This window comes from Vicugna pacos, chromosome 1 (genome assembly GCF_048564905.1).
Source record: "Vicugna pacos chromosome 1, VicPac4, whole genome shotgun sequence".
Taxonomy (NCBI): Eukaryota; Metazoa; Chordata; class Mammalia; order Artiodactyla; family Camelidae; genus Vicugna; species Vicugna pacos.
In genome coordinates, this window is record NC_132987.1 from 86,705,788 (window position 1) to 86,730,732 (window position 24,945).

Genomic DNA, 24,945 nt, shown 5'->3' on the forward strand with positions numbered 1-24,945 from the left:
CTAATTGGTTGTTAAAGCGCTTTTTATGATGACTGCTTTAAAATCCTTATAGACTAATTCCATTTGGTTCGTCTTGGTGCTGGTGTCAGTTAGTTCAATTTTCTCCAGGTTGTTACTTTTCTGGCTCTTAATATGATAAGTGATTTTCTCTTGTATTCTGGACATTTTGTCTATTATGTTGACTTCCTGATCTGGTTATATCCTTCATTCTATCTGCGCTTAAACCCTGTTTAAGTCCTGGTCTACTTTTGTGGACTTTATGTGTCAACACCAGTTTCATTTTCAGAACTTGCAGTGTTATTTTGGTCTCCTTGGATTATCTGGTGCTGTTGTGACTGCCTGAGCGGGTAGGAGAGCTATTTCTAGTCCTGGCCACTAGATGCCCCTCAGTTGGGATGGTACGGTGAATTTCAGGCTCTTGGGAATAAAGAGGCTTCCCTATCGAGTCTCCAGTTGTGATGATTTCCCTTGCCTGTGGAGAAAGAGAAGTGCTTCCTGGGCTAGGCACTTCTTGGGACAGAATTTCCTCTGTTGGTTTTCCAGCCACCCTCTGTCTCTGGGTGGGGAAGAGGATGCTAAGGTCCTAATGGACAAAAAAACATCCTGGACAGGGCCACTTATTTAGGTTGGGTCTGAATACTCCAGTGTCCCCCCCGTGAAAAAGAAGTCCTGGATTGGCCTGTAGGGACAAAGAAGCTTCCATGCTGGGTTGCTTGTAGTGTCAGGTCCATTTCTCCTGCGCTGCCCAGCCACCCATGTGCCACTTGGGGAGGAGGGGCAATTTCAACCCAGTGTGGACAGAGTTTCCCCAAGCTCTTCCCCTGGTCACATATGGTTATCAGGGCTCCCCATAGGTGCCTGTTGTTAGTGGTCAGGTAGTAGAAGGCTTGTTTGGTATTGCCTGAGGGCTCCAGTTTCATCCTGGGAAGGAATGAGCCTGCCTAGGCTGCCTGCTGTTGTTAGGTTTGGGACCAGAAAAGTGCTGGGCCTGGATTGCTGTCTTCCCCTGGGGTTAGGGATATAAACACCTTGCTGTTATGTGATTCCTCCAGTTCTGGGGTCCTGAACCAGCTTGCTGCACACTTTCCACCTTCTAGAGTCCTCCTATGTTTGTTGCCTTGTATACTACAGAATTTATATTTAGAGAAGAGGAGTAAGAAACAATTCTATGTCATCTTGTCCAAACTGGAAATCTTCAATATTTTTTAAATTAAAAATTTTCCTTTTTATTCCTGAGAGTATCATTTCAAAATACACTTTCTATTTTAAAATGTATACCCTCTTAAAATAGAAATTAGGAGATGATAAGCTGAAAGTGGGGGGACAAATCTGTCATGATATTATGGGAGTAAATTAGAGAAATCTATTGGAGGAAATAATAAGAAGATCTAAATAGAGATATATCATGGTCATGGAGAGATGAGTTCACTTAATAATAATTTAATGAACGTGACAGTTGTCCCGAAATTAATCCACAAATTAAACATGATTCCCAGCAAAATTCCTACAGGGATTTTCATGGAATCCAGGCAGATTTAAACATTTATGGACAAGCATAAAGTTTCAAGAATAGTTTTCACAATTTAGGAAATAGAAGAGTTAAAAGATAATGAGAAGGATAAAGAGAAAGTAGAGAATAAATGGAGAGAATAAAAAAGAAGTAAAGAAAAAAATAGTGGTTAAGAAGGAGATGTAGAGAAAGACATGCTACTGGAAATCAAGATTTTTAAACCTGTAATTTAAAAGTTTGGTATTACATGAGGTACTTCAATAGACTAGTTGAACGTAATAGAGAGCTTAACAAATTCATATTTGTCATATGACAGAAATAAGGGTTTAAATGAATAGTGCTGGGAAATTTAAATATTTATTAGAATTTGTTATATAGTAAAAATATATTTTATAATAATGATGAGATATGTTTTATAAAAAATTTTACAGAAACATATGACAATGGAAATTTTTATTGAGTATTTGAATACAAAAGTCTTATAAACCAGTATGTTAAAGACCGCTGTGCCAAAGATATAGTCACTTCTCAAAAGATCGTTTCCAAGAGCCAATGGATATATAAAACTACCCTCAACAGGGAAATACAAACTAATAGCAATAAATTATACTTCATGATTAAATGACAACATTAAGTTCATTTTTGTGATTAGAATAATGCCCGTGAATTCGTAAGAAGAAGGATCATGCCTTTTTATTGGCACATTAATCTTAGTTTCAAACCTGATGCATTTTCTAGGTGTTCAATATATTTTAAATGTCTGAATGATTATGGTTTATGTTGTTCAATAAATACGTGTTGAGCAAATATTTCAGAACAAATTTGCTAAAATGTCTTTTGATATAAATGGCATGTTAATAGTCTTCAAAATCATTTCATAAAATTCTACTAAGACAAAAATGTAGCATGCCTTTAAATAGTGTATATTTACAATATATCTTTAGTTATCAATATTTTAAAACTAATTTCCATGGAGCAAATATGTACCATAGTTTCATATTCTTCTAGTAATGTGTATTTATTTGCACATTATGAATGACTTAAATTTTAATCACCACCTAAGATGTGATTTATCTGTTTAGGTCTCATGGAAACAGACCACTTACAATACACACACACACACACACACACATGTTCATAGGGATTTGTAATGATCAGATAAAAATCAAATTGTCTAGTAATTTTCTACTAATCACTATATTTATAGAACAACTATGTTAATTAATGCTTAACTTGTAAAAGTTACATGACATTTCTAGATCTCAGTGAGTGTTGGGCTCTGTAAACTTTAAACTAGTTTTATAGCTTAAACCATCCATTATTCTATAGCAATAATTTCTGAAAAGAAAAAAGGGTGAAAACATTTGCATACAGTATTACGTATTCTTTGTTCTCAATTGTTTCCTGCTCTTGTATTTATTAATAAAAGTAAGTTTTTTTAAGCTGAACAGCTCTTCCTTTTATACCTTTTTGTATTTTTAAGTCAAAAGTAATATTTTACATCTCCTTGTGAACTTAATTGTAAAATATGATTTACCACATAAAATTATACATGATTAATATGTATGTATATATTACATCTATTGATGAAATAGTTCGTGAATTGTTTTAATATTTCTTTTATTTTCTCTTTTTACTTATACTTTATCATGTAGGTAATATTAGTATTGTCATTTATATAGCTTACAAATGATAAGTGATGGATACCCCCAAATTTTAATGATATACTTGCAAAAACAAAAAGTTTTTTTCTTCTTAATTGACCAATTAAAAAGGAACATATTCTAGTTCTATTAAAATTAATAGGGAAGATGAAAATAATGCAATTGTAAGAAATTATTGGAGAGCATTTTCTTAGGATTTCACAGAAGTGTAAAACTTAATCAGAAACACAGAGGCTATAAAGCAAACTATTGACAGATTGATTTTTAAAATTCTATGTTTTGAATATGTCAGATAGGGCAACTGAACTCCTGTAACAGAAAAGCTCAATATTTGGTGCTTTAAAACAACAGGATTTATCCTTGAACACATTGATCCCCAAACAGATATTCCTAGCTACTGGATGTCTTCCCCTCAAGCAGTGATTAAAGGGCCAAGCTGCTTTCATCTTATGGGAGTTCAAGGTCACTGAACTCATTGGAGTCCAGCAGCATAGAGGGAAAGTGTGTGAATGGCTGCTTGAGTACTTTGGAGCTAAATAAATCTTATAACTTGGTAAAGCCATTAAAATAAAACCAGTTGAGGTTGGGAAAGTTATATAAACAATATTCACAGTAACAAAAAGAAACACCTAATAAACATGAGAAAAGATGTGCAAAGACAATGATAGTAAAAGGTATAAAATACATTTTTTATAAAGTTCCAAAGATTGATACAGCTTTAATGAGTGTACCTCAGAACTACTGGTAGAAATATGAATTGATCATTTTTATGAAATGAATCTGGTATTACTCACTGCACTTTAAAACACGAAAACACTTTGACCTATGCATTTTTCTTCTAGGAATTCATCAAAGTAAGGCAGTAGTTACTAAATTGCAGTTTCTAAGATACTCACTGAAGTAGATTTTATACCAATGGAAAATTAAGATTTAAATAGTTGATTTTCAGAAAATGATTTAGTTCCATAGTTATTTATTTAGGAATTAGTTTTATTTTACATTAAAGAATCCAATTGTAAAATAGCATGTATAACTGATCCCAATTTATGGAAATGAATACAGTGTGAAAAAGTACAAAAGGAACACATCAATTTTTGACATCGCTTTCCTTAGTGAGGTTTGAGCACTATTAAATCAATAAGCATACATTATGTTAATTAGAAATAATATAATTTTAAAGGGAGAAATAGACAAATAATTCAAGTGCTAATAAAACACATGCTGCAATTGCATTTTAAACCCCTTTGGTGGTCTTTTTGTTGTATAATACATTCCTAATTGTGACAGAGATAAAACAATAGGACTTACAATTATGAAATTATTCCTCATGTTTCATTAATGTACAATAATTGAAATTTATTTAAAAATAGAAAATATTACAGAAATAAATTCTGAAATTTTAACTCATAGGATTTAACTCAAGTGATCATTGCAAAGGTACATAATTAAATTGAGGCAGAAGGATACTCTGAAAAGTATATGTAAAGATTTACAAAGGAAAAGATAAGTCTATATATGAACTTTATGTATCATATACATTAATAATGACAGGTTAAATATATGTCCCCTCAGACTAGGATTAGGACTTCATCGTTAGTCAGCCAGTATTTGCTAAAGTGGATTACAGGCCACATCATATCTAACATGCTGTTTTCTTTAAAATATACCTTTTTTTCTATAACATTATATATTTTAGTTTATTAAATGATCTTTCTGATTCCTTCAAGCCCAATGACAGAGCCAAATTTCTGTTTTCAGCTAGTGTACTTGAGTCTTATTGTGTGCTAAATTCTATGCTAAGCAGTGGTCGATTCTAAAATAAGAAAGGCGTGGCCCCCCATGTTGGAGAACTGAATAGACTACTAAGTGAAATAAGATACACGTTTTCCAATGTATAGTGTAATTAAAATTTGCCATCAACAAAGCATACTCTGAAAAGAAAGTAGAAGAAATAATTTTATTCACTAAGTTACTGATAAAGAGATTGGCTTCTAAGATAACCAGCAAAGTTGTAGGTGGTCATAGACCCTTGAAAGATCTCACTGCTCTCTCACTAGCTGTGAGACTCTCCTCAGTGTGAAAGGCTCAGAGCCCCATTGGCTTTCTGATTATTCTCCTGCAATATAGACTAATATTAACAAACATCATTGATTAAACTGTTACTAGAACTAAACACTGTGTGCATTGTAAGAAAGGATGCTGTTTATTTATTTTTCCTATGGAGTTTTTATTTTTTATCTTTTCTACAGAAAGGAAAGGACCAAAGATAAATTAAGGATACAAATGAACTATTATATGAACTATTTTAAAGTAACTTTTCAGATTTACAATACTGTTACTATCTCCCTGAAAAAAATATTTCTCAAACCCTGTCTGCTTTTGAGATTCTGCATCCTTTCCAGATTGCACTCACAGTTTCACTCCTAGGTTTTCCAAATGGTATTGACTTAAATAGAGCTATTTCATTTACTCCAATCCCACATTTTGGGCAAAGTTTTTTTTTATTTTCATTTGTCTGTGTCTCAAAAAAGCGCTCTTTTCCTAGATATGTACAAAAGTCTCAAAAATAATCATTCAATATTAACCCATTTTTGAGCACCGTAATTCTTACAATGGAGACTCTAACATGAGTTTACTTTGTTAATATGCATCTCAGTTTTTTTTCTTTATTTGCTTTGCTGTATGTTTAACTACAGTTTGGTAGACCTTTGGAGAGGTGGCACCAGCTGGCTGCTGCTGGGGTCTGATGTAGATGTCTGTAAGTGCTGGAAAACCTGCAAACTGGATCCATCTCCTGCCACAAAAAGGAGCGTCTATAAAGAATGAAGGAACATTGCAGGTGTGGCCCTCAAAAGAACAGTGAGGAGTCTGTAAGCCCACAGAAAACCCCATAAGTAACAGAGAGAAAAGAGGAGAAATCTTTTTCCTCCTTTAGCTTTGAAGCCTCCTTTCAGAATGCCCTATCTTCGGAGACTAACAGGGAGCCATCTGGCAAAGCAAAAATATGGTTTACTGAAGCCCAGTGGCAGTTTCACAGAGCAAAGTATAGAAGGGTGGATTTGGAGCTGGGAGATTAATAACTGAAAAATTGCCACCATTGGGATAATAGGTGTTTAGTTATAGAGGATAGAGATGGACAACTCTATCCTTATGGCATAGAGAATAAAATATGCAGTATATACCATACATAATCACAGACACTCAGTTTGTGAACCATACTAATAATGATGATGCTAGTGAACCCCACATCTTGACTCTTTGCCTGGAGGTTACTAAAACATTTGAAAATATTTAACCCTGACACAATATTGCATCTGCCTTCAGCACCTGTATTCATCTTCTTTGCTCTGTTATGACTTTATTTTGTTATAAATAATCGCTTGTGTTCTATCATATCCCAAGGTTTGAGTGGAAACCAGGGATACTTGTCTGAAAAATACATAAACCGTATAAATCAAAGATACTGAATAGAAAACTGAGAGAGAATGTGTTTCTTGCAGTTTTTCAGCTGCAAGTTATTATTAACAGAACCTTGTTGATGTGGCAGTTGTAGGAAAGTAGAATAATTATATAATCTGATTAAATCTCAGTCTGCCAGTGGGTATATGTCTCAGAAGAGTGTCTCAAGCAATGTATCTCTATTGGAGTAGCTAGTTTTTTTTTTTTTTCTATCCCCTGCTCCTTTCTTTGGGTGAAACATTCCCAATCTGTAGCCCTGCAGCTTTTACTTTTGTTGACTGTGGTTTTCTTTTCTCCTCCCTTAGGTGAGACAGAAAGTTTGAAGGTAGCTTGAATAGGGAGGAATTCCCTTCCCCAGCTACCAGTACATTTCAGAGCTGTCCTCAAGCAAAGTCCTTTCCCCTGGAATGTAGGCCTTTTTTATATAAAAGATTATATGTGTATTTTACAATGGTTACTTTCCTCTTCTGCATTCCAGAGCCTAGAAGGGATCTTTCTTTGATTCTCATCTTTATAACCTGATGGTGTCCCAGAAGGGGAAATTCATAGATGTGAAAGGGGTTCTCCCAAGACTATGGCCCCCAGGAGATTCTCACTCTAAATCCAGTCCACATTGAGCCTCCAGCAGTTCCTCAAAGTGACCACTTACATATTCCTACCAGTTTTTTAGCTCCAGTGGTTTCTGCTCCAGGTGAGCAGAACAGTAACTCAGTTCCTGCATAACCACAGGTGCTCCTGTCGCTCCAGATTTTGGGCACAGTGGTTTGCCGTGGGACCCCAGGTCTCAGTGAATCCCAGAATAGTCGACTTTTTCTTGTAAGAACAGGAGAAACAATTTCTAAGCTTCTTATATGTTGGAGCTGAAGCAAGAAATGAGCATACTCATTAAGATGAAAACAAAAGTATTCAAAGGCAGAAACTTGTTCTGATCACTTATAATGTGGATGAAGATTACACCAATTATCTGCTTTATTTTTCATTCTGTTTACTGGAAAAATTAGTTATAGACTAGTTAGTATCTAGAGTCCAGTGTTCCGTTGAGTATTAATTTTTTTTTATCACATTAGGAAATTAAAATCTATCTGAAAGGCATTAAATGGATAATTTTATAAAAATCCATCTATTTTTCCTGAATTGTACTTAGCACTCATCAAGGGTTTTGTTATAAATCACACTTAAAAATTTTTACCTCTCAGTAGGTCCTTTGAATCAAGAAATGTAATTAAAACCGTCAAGAGTATGTTTAACATAGTACATTTTCAGCACTTAAATTCAGTTCTTTACCTTGATATTTCTGCAAAATAACTTTCAATTAAAAATATTATGCTTAAAATAAACTCAATCTAAGCAACTAACAATATTTTAGAGAATTCTATAAATATGTGATGGTTCCCATTACAACTACTATCTTTTGACTCTCAAAAAATTTTAAGGTAATTACTTTAGTAGTGGTATATACAGATGTCAAATTACAATACTGCACACCTGAAACATATATAGTAAAAAAAGTAATTACTTAATGTTCTTTTCCTCAGTATCTAAACACTTCGCTCTGATTGTTTCATCTTTTATGCAATAAGCATAAAAATGAATTTCTTTTCAAAAATAAGGTTTAGTGAAAATTAAAATTAAGTTTCATGAATGTAAATTTACATTAAAAATCAGAATTAAATCCAATGTATATTTATTTTAAATAAAAACATAGAGCTTTATATAAAACAGATAATTATAAATTGATATAAAAACGAGTTTGAGAATTACTTTGCATTTATATGTTATGAGATAAGGGATGTCATATTTAGTTTGTATTACTCGTTTACTTCTGTCCCTAATGCTAGTACTACTTGCATTTTCTTCCTAACATTATACAGTTAATTTAAACAACAAATCATTTATAATAAAATGGCTATATAAATAGAGATATGTTTAAATTGCTTTTTTCTCTTTGTCCCTTTTTGAATTCTAGAACTGACCAGTTCCACAGAACAGACTTTTCTCTCTCTCTCTTGTATTACTACAGGAGCAGCTATTTTGTCTGTGCCTCAGTGATTTATAATGTTCTCCTTTCACCTGAATTTATAAGCAAGTACAAATATTTTGCAGGATCCTTTTTAAGGAAAGGAAATTGATTATTTGCTTCACAATTCAACTGTGTCTGGATTGTTTTTTATAGTAATCTGGCACAAACTGATTTAAAGTGATAGATCTTTGGGCCTCTTGGTCCAATGATTGACCACTGAGCTATGGAGGACCTCCCAGAAAAACTCATCATGCTATAAATATATTCTTAGAATTTTTTGATAAATGATATCTGTAGCATGTGGTTAAAAGATTATTATATATTTTAAACTGTCTTAAGATAATTTGGTTTGCTTATACATATAAGACATAGACCATGTTTAAGAGTTTGTTTAATCATTCTCTGTTGTTGGCAAACCCTATATGCTTTGGTACAGAGACCATGGTTAAACTTTGGATCCCTTTTGGGGCCAGTTACTTTTATAACATTTCTAAATGTAGTGAACTCAATCAACCACTGTAATTTTACAGCACTGTGAACCATCAGAGAACTGGGTATGTCAGAGTAAAATTCCCTTATAAGAAGAAGTTTCGAAAGTTTTAATTCTAGCAAAATATAGAAGTGTCCTGGATTTGTGATGTGTCTTAGGTGATTTTAGGCAAGAAGAATTTATTTTGATAAACTATATGAATCAAAATGTTGACATTTAGGAAAATTATGCAAAGTCTCTTTCAAAAAATGATTAGCTTACTTTCAAAATGTATGATATGCTTACTCTGTATGTAATTTAACAGGGATGTGATACAAGGTATAATTTGCTACTTCTGCATTTCCAGTTGATTTCATAAATATATAAAGTAAAAGGAACAAATTACCTTCATGCAGAGTGTCTACATTACATACTTCTTAACCTACAGGCAGCGCCAGGTAACATAGCATGTACCCATATCTTATGGTTCCTTTTAGAATGGCAAACTCACATATAAAAATAATTTAGATATTTACAAGATGACATTTGGTGGAAAAGTAAAGTGTCTATTACGGTATAAACCTTTAAAATAGAATCATCTCACCAAAATTTAAATATTATGTATTTTATTTTTTCCTGGTTTGATCGTGTGAAGTGAGTTTTATTTCTGGTTTGCAGATGGGGTCCTAAAATTAAAATGCCCCTTCTCTTCCTAGAAATCATGCACAAAAAATAATAAAATGAAAGAATTTACCTAGAGCAAAATAAAACAGCCAAATAATATGCATATGTGTGTGTGTATATATGCAATGTTTGTACAAAATGCAAATATCAAAATATTAAAGTGGTGGTAGTGTGGAAGTCATACAAGAGAAGGCTAAAATAAGAAGTCATGAAAAAGGGACTCAGTGGTAGCACAATTATTTTTGTTTTGTTTCAGACAAAAAAAATCTTTAGGGAGAGTGTTGATCCTTGAGATAAAGACACCAAATTCCTTGTTTGGAATAAAGGAAGTACACCTGTTGTTATCTGGAGTTTCTTGGACCCATCCTGGCTCCCTGAAGCAGAGATCTAGTCATAAATCAGGAATCACACATATATCCATATACGTATAAGCACTCTGTGTCTTGACAGCAGAAGGGAAAAGAATGTTCATATTGCAAACAATCTCTAGCTGCCCATGTCCATTAATTGGAAAGAAGTAAAAGCTAATTTTACTCTTACATAAGCCCTGTTCTATGAGAAAAAAATTTTAAGTGGCTTGAAATAATGTGCTCATCCCTCTTTCAATAGACATTTTCTAATGGCTGTTTTTTTTTAATTATTTATGCAATGATGAGTAATTAAAGAGAAAACAGTATTTTGCCTATACAAAGATACGGCAATCCAACACAAGAAGAAAGAAATTGGAGATGAAGTTTCCCCAGGCAGTACAAAAAAAAACCCCACAATTTTATAAAGTAGATATAAAGTAGACTACATTTTGCTGTGAATTAAATATACAATTAAGTAATTGCTTCTATCATGGAAGATAAGGAGAATTATCTTCAAGATCTCAGGGAAGAGATTGTGAGAAAACAGATGAGGATGATGATAATGATTGTAATGATTCTCATTATTATCAAATCTTACTAGCACACTTAACAATTACTCCAGGGAATCTTAATTGTAGTTTAAACATATTAACTGATTAGTACCTCTTAACAACCTTACGAAGTAAGTACGACCATCCACCATTTTTTTGGGTGAGAAAAGAAAGGGACATAGAAATTGAAAAGTGGTCCAAAAATAAATAATGACATATAAGTGAGAATTCAGAAACAGGCCCACACATATGCAGTCTCCAGATATGTGAGAAAAGCAACACTGATGTATAGTGGAAAAAGGACAGTCTTGCAAGATAAAAAAATGCTGGGTCAAAAATGTATGTGGATTCCTATCCCAAACCATGAGGGCTCTCCAGAGAAACAGAATCAATAGAATTCAAATTATTTTGTGCACTTGAAGGGGAGGTTTATCGTGAAGAAATGACTCACAGATTATGGAGGCTAAGCCCCCTGATCTGCCATCTGCAAGCTTCAGACCAAGGAAAGAGAGTTGTATAATTCAGTTGACGTTCCAAGGCTTCAAACAAGTTTGCAGTTCTTCAACCTTGAGAACCAGGGTAGACAAAAGTGTCAGTCAGTGGGCAACAGAAAATGAGATGAGATGTGAAACATCAGTGAGGCATGAAAAAACGGGCAAATTTATCTGCTTTTTGTTCTACTATGGTCCTCAAAGGATTTGGTGATGTCCACCCACATTGTGGAGGGCAATCTATCAAGTCCATCAATTCAGATGCTAATCTTATCTAGAAAAAACCTCACAGATACACCCAGAAGTAATGTTTAATCTGGGCACCCCATGACCAGGCATAAAATAACCACCACACACCATAAACCATCTGCATATTTTGTAGCACGTATTCTGTCATGTCTCTTTTGATGTGTAATATAAATATATAGATTTCAGACACATACGTTATTTTTGCAGGTGTGTTAAATGTCAGAGTTTCTCAGTCATATTTTCTATAAATGTTTATTAATTCTATTAAAGGGCATATATTTTTAGATAAGCTCAAATAATCCATTTGTAGCTGTTTAAGTTGACCAATGATTAATCAGCTGTATTAATTTTTTCAGATACTGAATGAAGAAAAGTTAGTTGCCACTAAAATTGCTAATAATAAAATGGAAGAAATTTAGGTGAAAATAATGAACTCAGTAACCTCTAATATTTTAGCATCTTGTATAATTTCATAGTATTTAGGTAAAATGCTATTTTTATATATCTAAAATATAGAATAAGACATACAAAAAATGTTATGATAAATCACAGAGAAAAAAATGTGACAATGAGTGTGTATATGTCCATGAATGACTGAAAAATTGTGCTGAACACTGGAATTTGACACAACATTGTAAAATGATTATAAATCAATAAAAATGTTAAAAAAAATAAAATATAGAATAAGAGAAGAAGAGGCAGAATGTATCCACTAAAACTTCTGGGGAGTTTCTTAGTAGTACATAGACATTTTGGCAGCATCTGTTTATTCATATGTATATAAAATAAAAAGTGTGCATATGATCTTTGAGCTAAAAGGTGCTGCTCAGACTCCCTAAAATAGCTACCTAAATCGCCCTAAAATATTATCTTCAAAGAGCAAAGCTACATATCTGTAAATTAAACATAGTAAGAGTGATATGTGCAAATGATAACAAATCAAAGTTGGTTACAGCCTATTTTAAAGAATAAACTGACATTGGAGTTTTTTTTTCCTTAAAACCTGTGTTCAGTTTTATATCCAGGTTTTTTTTTTTTTGAGAAACTATGGGATTTGGGAATAAAAGTAGATATCCCACTGAAATAATTCCTCTCTGATATACACCTGAAGTCATTTCTTTTCATTACATTAAGACCTTACCTTGTGGGCGGCTCATTGAAAGCTGGAGCCAACATTCCTATCGAGCCTCTGAAATAAACTGTTGATAGGACCAAACATCTTAAGGAACCATAATCAATTATTTCAATGATTATGAGCAGTTTCGTTATCAAGAGAATAACAGGGAAGTGTTTCATGCTAATATATGTAACATCGTAGGTATTTTTTTTTCTATTGAAGTATAATTGATTTATAATACTGTGTTTGTTTCAGGTGTACAGCATAGTGATTCAGGGTTTTTTGCACATTATATTTCATTATAGGTTATTATAATATATTGGATATAATTCCATATGCTATACAGTAAATCGTTGTTGCTTCTCTATTTTATATATAGTAGTTTGTATTTGTTTTTTCCATGCTCCTGATTTGCTCCTCCCTATTCTCTCTCCCCTTTGGTAACCATACATTTGATTTGATTTGTTTGTTTGATACATATACTAAGCTACCATAAGCTTTGGCAGAAAAGGAAAAAGGAGTGTCTCATATTAGCGATTAGTGCTTTCTAACTCAATCACTAGGCTAACTTTTCTGTCACAAATAGCATAGTGGAAAAATACATTTTCAGAATTAGTCAGTGCAGCATAAATTGACTGAAATCATATGAGTTCTTTTTATCAGTGCTAAAATATCTTTACTTATACATTAAATCTAATTCATTTACTAATTTTCTGAGTGCTATTAAGATGATGTAAATGTCATATACCTTGGAGAAATCATAGCAAATATTAATGTGTAATATGTCTAATGTTTTACATGCATATTTGATTATAATAATTATATGAATTATTATTATTATTATTATTATTATTATTATTATTATTATTATTCCAGTCTTACAAATAAGGACTCCAACCAAATCTTCTGGCATAGAAAAGATTAGATTCACCTTCAATTTGACCACAAAACATGTACTCCTACTATGTTGTCACTTCACCTCAACATAAAGTAACAGTTGCTGAAAAACACTAATAGTGTGCATTCTTTCCATGTACATAAACTCCTATTCTGTACATTATTCTCTACCGTACTGTTAATGTTTAATATGTTGGGACAATTTTATATCAGTACAAATATGTCAGCCTCATTGTTTTCATTAAAAATTATCTTGAGAATCTGATTAGCATCACTAGAGAAATTAAAAGAGTAGAATGAACATTAATATAGCAAGGTAAGCATAGAAGAAAATTCAAAATCAAAAACCACTGTACAGTTCAGTTTAAATTTCTTGGATCTATTTCCAATTTACCTTAAAACACACATTTGTTGGCCATTTTTCTAAGCCACTGTGTCAGAAGAACAACTATCTAATTTAAGTTTAATGGTAGTATTTTTAATCTTTGATATTACATGTTACCTTATGCAATACCTTACTGGACCAAAATTTTTGTTTAGGTTTCCTCCAAGTGAATAGCACCATCATATTAAAATAACATAAGGAGTGAATATTAATAAAGTAAACCATTTATGCCAGCAGTCTAATTAATATTTAACTTTTATTGAAAGCATTTTTATTTCCTCAGGCTTTGGGGTCTTCTACAAATACAAGTTCCCTTTAAATTACTCAGATAGACATATTTCTTTCTGTTATTTAACTAATATTATTTTGTGGAAAAATAAACCTTTATTCCCTTTTTAAAGAAACTTTGGAAAAGAGAGACACTGAAAGAAACAAATACATTAAAAATATAAACATGAGCAAAGCATAGGAACTAGTTCATTCTACTAAATAATTTTAGTTTGTTTTGAAGCACATAATTTTAACTCTTAAGCCTTGCTTAGTTTTCCAACTACATTATGAAAGATAAACTAAATAGCCCTGAGTTTTGGAAAATTTTGATTTTTTTGAAAAAATGAAAAAAGGGAGAAATAAATTAGCTTTTGTCCTCATATAAAGTTGTATCCTTGTTAATTAAGTCTTCTTACTATAGAAACTGCAGTAAAACTTAGAGACACTGATGACAGATGTTTTTTTTTAAACACATTTTATTGAGTTATAGTCATTTTACAATGTTGTGTCAAATTCCAGTGTAGAGCAAAATTTTTCAGTTATACATGAACATATATATATTCATTGTCACATTTTTTTTCACTGTGAGCTACCACAAGATCTTGTATATATTTCCCTGTGCTATACAGTATAATCTTATTTATCTATTCTACATTTCGAAATCCTAGTCTGTCCCTTCCCACCCCCTGCCCCCTTGGCAACCACAAGTTTGTATTCTATGTCTATGAGTCTGTTTCTGTTTTGTATTTATGTTTGTTTGTGGTTTTTTTTTTTTTTTTGATTCCATATATGAGTGATACCATATGGTGTTTTTCTTTCTCTTTCTGGCTTACTTCACTTAGAATGACATTCTCCAGGAACATCCACGTTGCTGCAAATGGTGTTATATTGTCAGTTTTTACAGCTGAATACTATTTCATGGTATAAATATACTGCTGCTTCTTTATACAGTGATCTGTTGATGGGCATTTAGTCTGTTTCCGTGTCTTGGCTATTGTAAATAGTACTGCTATGAACATTGGGGTACAGGTGTCTTTTTGAAGTAGGGTTCCTTCTGGATATATGCCCAGGAGTGGGATTCCTGGGTCATACAGTAAGTCTATTCCTAGTCTTTTGAGGAATCTCCACACTGTTTTCCACAGTGGCTGCACCAAACTGCATTCCCACCAGCAGTTTAGGAGGGTTCCCTTTTCAACACAGCCTCTCCAGTATTTGTCATTTGTGGACTTTTGAATGATGGCCATTGTGGCTGGTGTGAGGTGATACCTCATTGTAGTTTTGATTTGCATTTCTCTGATAACTAGTGATATTGATCATTTTTTCATGTGCCTATTGATCATTTGTATGTCTTCCTTGGAGAATTGCTTGTTTAGGTCTTTTGCCAATTTTTGGATTGGGTTTTTTGGGTTTTTTTTTTTTTTTTTTTTTTGGTATTAAGTACTATGAGCTGCTTATATATTCTGGAGATCAAGTCTTTGTCGGTTTCATTTGCAAAAATTTTCTCCCATTCCGTGGGTTGTCTTTTTGTTTTACTTATGGTTTCCCTTGCTGTGCAGAAGCTTGTAAGTTTACTTAGGTCCCATTTGTTTATTCTTGCTTTTATTTCTATTGCTTGGGTAGACTGTCCTAGAAGAACATTTTTGAGATGTATGTCAGACAATGTTTTGCGTCTATTTTCTTCTAGGAGTTTTATTGTATCTTGTCTTATGTTTAATTCTTTGGTCCATTTTGAGTTGATTTTTGTGTATGGTGTAAGGGAGTATTCTAGCTTCATTGCTTTACATGCTGCTGTCCAGTTTTCCCAGCACCATTTGCTGAAGAGACTGTCTTTATTCCATTGTATATTCTTGCCTCCTTTGTCGAAGATGAGTTGACCAAAAGTTTGTGGGTTCATTTCTGGGCTCTCTATTCTGTTCCATTGGTCTACATGTCTGTTTTTGTATCAATACCATGCTGTCTTGATGACTGTAGCTCTATAGTATTGTCTGAAGTCTGGGAGAATTATTCCTCCAGCCTCTTTCTTTTTCTTCAGTAATGATTTGGCAGTTCTAGGTCTTTGATGGTTCTATATAAACTTTATTTTGATTTGTTCTAGTTCTGTGAAATATGTCCTGGGTAATTTGATAGGGATTGTATTAAATCTGTAGATTGCCTTGGGCAGTGTCACCATTTTAACAATATTGATTCTTCCAATCCAGGAGCATGGGGTATCTTTCCATTTTTTTAAGTCTTCTTTAATTTCCTACATCAACGGTTTATAGTTTTCTGTGTATAATTCTTTCACCTCCTTGGTTAGATTTATTCCTAGGTATTTTATTACTTTGGGTGCTATTTTAAAGGGGATTGTTTCTTTACTTTTTTTTTCTTGTGGATTCATCATTAGTGTAAAGAAATGCAACTGATTTTTGAATGTTAATCTTGTAACCTGCTACCTTGCTGAATTCTTCAATCAGCTCTAGTAATTTTTGTGTGGACCTCTTAGGGTTTTTTGTATATAGTAACATGTCATCGGCATATAGTGACACTTTTACCTCTTCTTTTCCAATTTTGATCTCTTTTATTTCTCTCTTTTGCCTGATTGCGGTGGCTAGGTCGTCCAAGACTGTGTTGAGTAGGAGTGGTGATAGTGGGCATCCTTGTCTTGTCCCAGATTTTAGTGGGAAGCTTTTGAGTTTTTCATCGTTGAGTACTATCCTGGCTGTAGGTTTGTCATGACCGATGCTTTTTAATCAGAGTATTTCAGTCTATGAAATTGCTTTGTGACTATTATATAAATTCAAAGGAGACATGTAAAATGTTATAATCAAATTTGAAAAATTATTAGTTGAGATTCTAATGTTCATGATTTGTATTGAAATAGTTAATGAGTTTCAGTAGGACCAAAAGTGTTATGTCATTTTGAATTCTGATTATCAGGTGACCAATTGTTAACAATTCCTGATGGTTATAATATTTTTGGTGGTGGAAAAGAACACATAATGAACAATTTCAATGGTGAAGTATAAATCAGAAGATGGAACCATGTTTCATTTGAAAGAATTGTAGAGTCAGAGAGCACAGATTTTTTTTTTTAAGATGTGATTTTTAAACAATGATTACGTTTTGGATTGTAAATAAAATAGTTCTTCAAGATAGCTAAAAAGAATCAATAATCTTAAATTTCTTATAACTTATTATGGCTCAAAATGTGTCCACTTTTTGTTTTAACATAAGCATCCTTTAGACACAATTATGAAAAAAGATTTTCTACTTCATTCAAATAAGTATTATGCCCTCAAATCTTTGAATACTGCATTGTTTCTTGATACAGTTTATAAGAACTGACTGCTAAAATATAAAATGTTTTAATAACATGACACACAAATCTTCTACTTGAGGCCATCTCAAATTGACTTCTGTTTTGAACAACTGTTTTTTTTGTTTGTTTTTTTGTTTTTTAATTTGACTGAGCTGAAAGTGGAACAAGGATTGGTAGCCTCTGGGAATTATTAAATGATATTACTACTCTTTTCAGGTCATGATTCAGCACTAATACCACGCCATTCCTTTAGGAAATGGTTTTGACTGGGTAGTTCCCTAGCAACGAAGGCCATAGCAACACCAAAGGAGGCATCAGTAAAGTGAACCCTCTCAGGGAACTTTGGTTGATATTACAGAACCTGCATTGCCTGTAGGAGTAAGACTCCTATCAGTGGCTTTGACCTTTACCATCTTCATTTTTGATTTTTCTTTGGAGTCATTACAGCTGCTTTTCCACTGAATAGTGACCTATGCCAGTGGGATCTTGAGATGAGATTTTTTTCTCTGAGATGCAGAAAACAGGATACAGGTGTATAGTAAAATGCAGACATAAGGCTTTTCTGGTTCTTGATAAGCAAAGGGTTTAATATGGGACTATATGCTGCCCTTATATGTTTTTGAGTTGACTGTTTTTTTTTTTTTAATCAAGAACATAAGCTATTCAACAGAGTCACATAAACAGTTAACATCAATCACCAGAAACAGTAAGACTTGATTAAGAGATTCAGATCGATTGACAGTTGATTAGGTTTTATTAGTATTTATAAATATTTGTTTTTATGTGTATTATGAAGGAAAAATACAAACATTTTTGAAAGGTAAATTGATCAAATTAATTCTAAAACTTATTAAAGTAAATATGTGGCAGTATATATAAACATGTGTTTTATTGTCACATTTTTCTGTTGCTTTAAATTAAGAATAAAGACATAGTGTTTTCTGTGATTACAAATTTGCCAAGCTTTGGGTCTGTAGTGCTTGTGTGGGAAGCTGTCTTGCTTTTATCCTTTATATTATCCATTTTGGATAAGTATTTGCATATAACTCGGATCCCTCTTTTTTTTCAGTTGAAAGCAAAACTCTTATTCCTTCTGTAAGCTGTAACACAAATATATCTATTTGTAGCAGAAACTTGCTGTTAACACAGTCTTAACTATTTTCTTCACAGCCCCTGCAGTATTGAGTTTGAAAATCTAAGTAATTGCGTTCCCAGCGTCCCTTATCATGTGATGTACTTCTGGCTACTAAAATGTAAGTAAAAATAGGCTGGGAGCTTCTGGAAAAGTTCATTTTTCTTGGTAAAAGAGAATGATTACCAATGGCACAACCCCCTGACACACACACCTTTTTCTCCCCTCTTCCATCATTCTCTTGCCTAAAGAGGCAGCAGCAATCTTGAGCCCATGAAGCAAAGGCACAGGGAGCTGTAATAAGGTTGCCACTGCTGAGCAGCTAAAATAATACCAGCAGTTTCTTCTTCCATTCTTCTTATTAAAGGAGAAAAAAAAATGCAGTTTGTTTTAAGATTCCCAACAATTGATCTTCTCTTGGTACAGGCTAAATCTGCCTTATTAATTCAACATAATTGGTTTGTTGGTAATAAAGGGTTGTCACTATTTTCTGCATATCAGTTTATTCTTCTTGCATAGATAGTAAGTTTAAACAGAGAACTGTGTTTTTTTTTTTTCTTTTATTTTTCCAAAGAGATACATAGAGGATTAGACACTTGGCAAATGTAATAAATACCTTGATATTATCTACTCTACAGCAAGGATTCCGTACCTATACATCATCGACATTTGGGACTGGATAACTTTGTCAGGGTGGGGAAAGGGCCTGTTGTGCGCATTGTAGGATTTTAGGATCATCCTTGATCTCTACCTAGTAAATGCCAATGGCATCCCCTTCCTAGATATGACAAAGTCTCCAGACCTGCCGGATGTCCTCTGGAAGGCAAAAATCACTCCAGCTGAGAACCAGAGTATCGAAAACATTTGGATATGACAGATTAAAAAAGAGGAAATTCACCTTCATGTTTTTATTCTTTAATTGTGTTTTGTAAATATTTTCTGTATTGCAGTACTTTTGCAGTACATGTATTTTATTTTGATCTATAAAATTGCTTTTCATAAAATGACATGAAATAAACTTTAAATGATACTTGCAAGGAAATGCTGTGGAGTAAGATTGTTTATGTGACGTGGAAACCGCAGGTTAAGTCTGTTAAAATGAGGCATTGGAGTGAAGTAGTAAATAACTATTTACTTTGGCATTGCATAGTATTCAGGGTGTCACATATTTACAAACTCAAATTATATCAATGACCAAGAAGGAAAAGGAAGTCTGTGGAGCAGCTTTAGAATTTCTACTTCAAAACAGACTGGTAGTGTTAGAGGTGAACCAAAGCACGTTGTCCCAACTACAAGTATTTAAATTCGAAGAATATTAAGCATTCTACAGGCTAAAGAAAAGATATGTTTATGTACATTCCACTGCTAATTTGCAGCCCCTAAATAATGTTGTCTACAAGATACATTACCATTTCATGTTCAACTGAATGCTTTGACATAAATATTAACATTTGTATTATCTATGAGTTGGCTTATTTGGACAGTCCATATATTTAAATTGTGTTTTTAAGCTGGGTATCAGCAAAATGATTTCTTTTTCACCTAGACAGATGGTAGCCTGTGTGTTACAGGCAGGCAATAATTCTCAAAGCAAATCCATGGATATTCTACTCTATTACAATAAAAGGGTAAAATACTTAACCAGCAGATGATTTAAAGTGGCTGTTAGTTATTCATTCATTCTTTCTATCCTTCAATAATTTTTTATACATTAGCTATTTGGAATCTGTATCAGATGTTGAAGTTGCATAGAATAATAAAAAATTATGTTTATTCTATGATATCCACTGCCAAGTAAAAATGGATGACAACAGATAAAGAGATAATTATAATACTATGTGGTACTACATGATAATAGAAATATTCATAAAGAATTGTAGAAATATGAAAAAACTTGCTCATCCATTCAGATTTTCTTGTTATTTGTTCAAATACACATAATGTTTGTAATGGTGAAAAGCTAGCACATTTAGAGCTAAAAGCAAAACGTGTTAAATGATTCAGATAGATTCTGAAGTGAAGCCATTATGAAAATTAGCAAGACTTTATTAAAAAGAAATCACTTTCAATAAATCAGTTAAGCAAATAAGGTTAACTATGTAAGATTCAATTGAAACATATTGACACACTTCAATATTATGATGATGTTAATGCAAAGTTGTGATTTCAAGGCAAGGAAAATCAATGTAACTCAAAAAAGTAATTAATTTTTTTCTCTTAGTCCATTACCACCAAGAGGAAATGTTAATGGATAAATTAACTTACTAATATAAATACTAAATTTATTTTAAATTTATTTATAAACTATATTAAAATCATATATTTAATAATCTATAATATATATTATAGATTATATAAAATGATTATATATTATATACTTAAATATATTAAATATATAAATTATATCAAATAAATATGTATCATGTATAATTATAAATAATTAAATTCTAATAGAATTTGTCTTAGGATAGATATAGGCAAATATGAAAATGATCAGGACAGGAGTAAGTTTTATACATCATGCTCCTATTAATCATAATTAGCTGTCTAAATTGAATGTTTATCTTTGGAAAGCAAGTTGACTTCCCTAATGTGAAGTTTAAGATCCTTATGGTTGAAAGGTCACTATAACCACAGCTTTTCTTCTCTCTCTCTTTAAATTACTCTAAGAAGTGTTTCCCATTCTTTAGAAATTACTACAGATACTCCTGGTGCTCAATCCATGTCTCTTTAGAATTCACTAGTCTCATGCATACCACATTTGGACAATGACTATGCCAATTTTCTCCTTCATGGTAGCGTAATGTTGAAGCATCTTATACATATGCCCCAAATGTCTGCATTAAGATCAAGATCCAGTTGTATATGGTAATAATCTGTCAATAACATGTCCTTCATTGGATTCCTTTCATTTCCCAACATCTCCATCAGTGCTTCTGGGGATATAAACAAACTCCTCAATGCAGGAGTCTAATATAAGCATAATACAGTACTTTGTTATGCTGTAAGGAAAAATGGACATTCTGTTAAACTTAGATTTCATTGTACTGCATGCACATCATAATTTATAAACAGTAGTTTATAAAGTGATGGTGAATGATGATTACTTGTAGATCTTACACTATAGGATAGCAATAATAGTAATAATAATAGCAATAATAATAATACATGATAATGATAGTAAAATTGCAGTTAACATCAGTACAAAGCAACAGAGTGAAATATTAATGGTAAAAATCATGTAAGCATTCATAAAAGAAGAGGAAACTTCTGGACAGAGTGACCAGGAAATCAGGGAAACATTAATCCATTCTTTTATTCAGTATTTGTTTAATATTTCATATGAAGCAGGCGCAAGGCTAGGAGGCATGAATTAAAAGATGATATTTGATAAACTGATCTTCTGTGTATCACAGACTGACAGCATTGTTTTGAGGACACACATACATGCAACTAAATATATTTTCGTGATTCATTTGACAGAAATCATTCATTGGACAATTTTTAAAAATGAAACATCATGAGACCATCTGGGTTAGCTGACTTGTGGAAAACTAGAAAATTTTGTCACTCAGTAAGTACAAATTTAATATTTCTACTTGTCAAGTATTTGTGGGACAGAAAGGATTTTCCTTCCTGCTTTTAATTGCTTCTAGTCTAATAGAAGAGCAAGAGGAACAAATTCCTTAAATCTTAAAAGGAAGCCATGAATAAGAGATGAAGTACAGAGCCCAGCACCCAGGTCATTCAATTCTGTCTCACTGGGATATTTAAAATGACTCTGAGGAAGAGTAACCAAACTTTTGTAATAATAAAATATATACACAAACATTATAAGCAAAAAATTTAAATAAAGGAAATGGAACAGTACAGAGAGATAAGAAATAAGGGGAAAATAGTAACTGTATAATTTATCCAGATATAAATTTCAACATTTCATTTTTGAACTACAACCAAAATATTGCAATAACTTAAACTTACAAATAAAGGTATGCTAGTATTTTCGAAGTGTCATATGAATGCAGAGGCTAAATATTTGTTTTTTCTGGAATATAAAGGAATGTAGATACTGGATGTTTTACCACCACTGATCACAGAAACCTACAAAAACTGAAATTAAGGCAGAGCCCTCTCTAGAGAATTTCACAGCTAAATTGGCTGACTGACTTGTATTTTAAGAAAGATAATTACAATTTAAAAGAAAGAGAGGTAGCTGAATGTACAACAAAGTTGGAATCAATAGCTAGGGAAATGTTAGTGTGATGATAAGTGAATCCTACAATTCCATGTGATTTAATTAAGCATTATGAACACAGTACCTTGTAGAACAAGTTGCTTGTATCTGGTCCAGTTATTTGAAACCTGAAGATTCAATCACATATATTTGACATATTTCAGATAGTCTATTACAATATTTCTAGATCTACACAGTTCTCAGACCTACTCTAGTAGAACACATTGAATCAGAACTACGAAACCTTCAGCGATAATTTAATTTCTCTACATGATTTGGGCAGTCCTTCCTATTACATATCTCTAGTTGGATATCTTCAAATGTAGTAAGAAATGCCAGCTGGTTTTGCTCATTTGTTTTGAATTTTGGCTTCTTCAACCTGAAAAATGCAATTATTAGGGCTGGTCAAAGTTGTTTTTCTTGACTTTGTTCTTTCTTTACTTCTTTATTTGTTACTGAAGGTAGTAAAATGTTGGATACTTAACAATGCCTGGGTTTCTTCTTCACTGACTATTAGACATGATTTACAATTAGAAAAAGCCCTAAGTCACAAAATAATAGTAATAAGAATATTACTGAGTATTATTAACTATGTATTTGCTAGCATATAATACCTCTACAAACTTTATTAAATAACCAGAGAGTGTATGCTTCATAATTTCAATTTAAAATTTCTCAGTGCAAACAAAGGTATTATGATTGAAGGAAGCTTTTCATCATCTTTACTCACCTTTCATCTGATTTTGATGCTCTTTTCTCTTGGTAGTTACTTTTTATTTATTGATAGATATCACCTAGGCAGAATGTTTATCTCACATATCTCACAATAAAGGATATTTGCATGCAATAAGGAATATGACAGCATCTAAAATATTTATAATGTCCTTCAGGTGCTTTGCAATATGTTGAAATGCATACATTTTTGGATTTTAGGTATTGTGACATATGTTAACACAATTCGGTGTCTAGAAATGAAGGCTTTGCATAATAGTGCTACTATATAAAACCTCAAAAGGGCAAAATGGGTTCCAGGAAGAAATAATTGCTACATATTAAATTCATCAAAATTGTTTTTCTTTAAGCCAATCTTAATAAGGAGATTAACTCTTTTAGAGATTTTTGAGATCTTTTCATTTAAATGTCAAGTCATGCTGCTAGCTGAAAGTTTGTGTGGGCATTTGGGAATTGAAATTAACAGCTCAAGTGGGTAAGCACTTAGCCTCAATATGGACTGATAATGACTACAGCTATAAAAAATAAGAGGAGGGAACCCCTGCCTACCTTTTGTTTCTAATGGAATAGTTGAATGACAGGATTGCACATTGTCACAATAGCACAAATGCTGCCCTACACTCGTTGACCTTAATCCAAACACTCCATAATGAACCTGCTTTTCAGTGTTGATTATGCCATTAGCTATATTTGAAGCTTGTTAGTTCAAGTACTGTTGATTGCCTTTAGCTGTGCTTTAGCCTTTTGATAATATTTTTTCTTACTCAATAGGAATTCTTTATTGAGTTAAAAAAAAATCCAGTTTTTCTCCTGTCCAATAAGTACCAATCAGTATTCCTAAAATGGAGAAAGTAAAACAAGATTACATGGTGCATATTTCAAGTTTAATTATGGTGTATGTGTTTGTGTGGGGGGGTGTGTTACAGAGAAGAGAGAGGATATGGTTATTAAATCTATGAATTATATCATGACTATGGTCCTAAAAAATTACTGTATACTTTAAGGAATGTATGTCTTATTATGAAAAATTTGTATAAATAGTTTACATTTTATTTTATTTTAGATTGGTCCATTTTACCCAAATTTTTGAGATTCTGTGTAACTACAGAAAGTTCAAGGGACATTAAACACTTGTATACCCTCCACAGAGGTTCACAAAATGTTACTGGTTTGCCAGATTTTGCTACATTTGGTCCCCATCTTTTGTATCTTTTTTTCCTTCTTGCTGAAAAAGTTGAGAGTAATTTGCAGACCTAGTTATATTTCTTCATTAAATTCTTTAGAATACGTTTGTCCACTAATACAATACCATGATCACTCCTGGGGATTTGACACTGATAAATATATAAATAAATAAATAAACAAACAAATGAGTTGTTCAATATATAGTCAATATGCATGTATATATAAATTTTCATTTTTAATTTTGTAAT

The 24,945-nt window shown here is 32.5% G+C and overlaps 1 non-coding gene across 8 annotated transcripts in view; it reads left to right on the plus strand.

The window, feature by feature from the left end:
• The window catches only part of LOC116277668 (uncharacterized), a 299,305-nt gene that overhangs the window by 115,104 nt on the left and 159,256 nt on the right, over window positions 1-24,945 (plus strand). For 7 of the 8 annotated variants that reach the window (XR_012075489.1, XR_012075482.1, XR_012075484.1 and 4 more), the window contains 2 exons: window positions 18,585-18,667; window positions 22,030-22,120. This is a non-coding gene — a transcript (uncharacterized protein). The remainder of the gene's footprint in view (window positions 1-18,584; window positions 18,668-22,029; window positions 22,121-24,945) is intronic. The other variant, XR_012075483.1, reaches the window with a different exon arrangement.